The sequence below is a fragment of the Pogona vitticeps genome, chromosome 2 (assembly GCF_051106095.1).
Source record: "Pogona vitticeps strain Pit_001003342236 chromosome 2, PviZW2.1, whole genome shotgun sequence".
NCBI classification, from domain to species: Eukaryota; Metazoa; Chordata; class Lepidosauria; order Squamata; family Agamidae; genus Pogona; species Pogona vitticeps.
The window spans coordinates 256060062-256061637 of NC_135784.1; the positions used below are offsets into that span (position 1 = coordinate 256060062).

At 39.0% G+C, this 1576-nt stretch overlaps 1 long non-coding RNA gene across 1 annotated transcript; it reads right to left on the minus strand.

Moving 5' to 3' along the window:
* Positions 1 to 562: 562 nt before the first annotated feature.
* On the minus strand, positions 563 to 1576 carry LOC144587007 (uncharacterized). The gene is made up of 3 exons (XR_013542132.1): positions 1498 to 1576; positions 827 to 938; positions 563 to 686 (listed from the first exon to the last, which is right to left on the minus strand). It is a non-coding gene; the product is annotated as an uncharacterized LOC144587007 (long non-coding RNA).

A 1576-nucleotide genomic window follows, 5' to 3' on the forward strand; every position in this document is an offset into this window, starting at 1 on the left:
CCCCACAAGTGCACCCCTCCCATGCAAACATGAGCGCGAGTGCTCCCTGCCATATGCACGTTAAACTGCACCCACCCACATGCCCACCAACCAATCTACAGTTTAGAAAAGGTTGGGGACCACTGCTTTAAAACAAATGGAGCTCAGAAAGACTCCATGTTATAATGATCCTTAATTTTGCTTTGTACCAGAACCGTGGCACTCCCATTTAGAGTACAAACACTCAACAAGGCATCTTCTTTTTTTATGGACCTTTTTACAGAATGCATATTTCATATTCTAGAATAGTATCTGAATGAAAGCAGCAAAGGTCCGTGTGCCCTACCTCACGTGAAGGGGCAACACACATAACAGCTCGAATCAAATTGCAGGTACTGTATCTGTTCAAGGACCTGTCTCTGCCAGGAGCAATGGGAGAGAAGAATCCATTCTTCTTTCTAATGTAGCCCAAAGCCCCACTCTGGAAGGCTCAGAAATCCTCTTGAGCCACTGTGTGGGCAGGGCTGAGGAGGCTGCAGCGGGGAAGGGAGAGGAAAAAAGTTCTGGATTTAGCCCGGTGTCCTTGATGAGCCATGCCATGTAAGAACAAGATGAGTGCTCATCTTTCCCAGGAAAAGCAAATTAAGTTTAAAAAAAATATTCTGTATGTATCACAAGTGACCGTATCTTCCTCTTCCAGGCTTTAACTGAAAATAAAATAGAAATCTTCATTTGAATTAGAAAAATATACTACCAGAAACTATGTCCCAAATTTAGTATTTCCTTCCAGATATATTTAGACATGCTCAATAGTACTCGTATTTCAAAATCATTTCATCTCAATCACCTGTTGTTTTTCCTGATACATCTGCAGTATTTCAAGTTGATATCCAAAAATATGTAATCCAGCATTAGATTGTTCTAGCATTTGTGATGGAAGCTTCAAATGAAAACAATGCCTGAAATAACCAAAGTATGTCAATGTAACTTATTGCTCAATACCATTCAAATAAGCCAACTTCTGGTAATGATGAGAATGCTTTTGTTTACAAGGGTGTGGGGAAGAAAAATACATAGAAATCCAGTCAGGAAGTTTTATTTGAAACAGGCTTAGAGGCAACAATGTTTCAGAAGTTTTAAGCTTGTTTCCAGTTCCATTTAACTTTGACTCAGCTGTAGCTGAACAGCTAAAAGCACTATTCAGGTTTTGAAGCAGCTGTTTCTTCACATTCCTGCCCCCCTCATCTGCCCACCTCTAGACCAACTGAAGATTACTAAACTTTACTTTGGAACTCTACTAAGCTACACATCTGCAAATTAGTGATATGATCCAGTTGTAATAGAATTTGGTACTATATAGGCTCATTAATTTTACAGCTGCAGAATTTCTGCACAAGCATTTGAAGCTGAAAAGTAGCATATCCATGGAAAACCAAACTTCTCAATATATACCACCCTGGATTTCTTAGTTGTTATGGTTATAAAACACACAAATGTTGACAAGTTTACTAAACATACCTTGCACTTTGGTCCACAGAGATTAATTCCCGTTTTCTCTCTCATTTTACTTGATGTCATTAATAAAAACTGTAAGGCT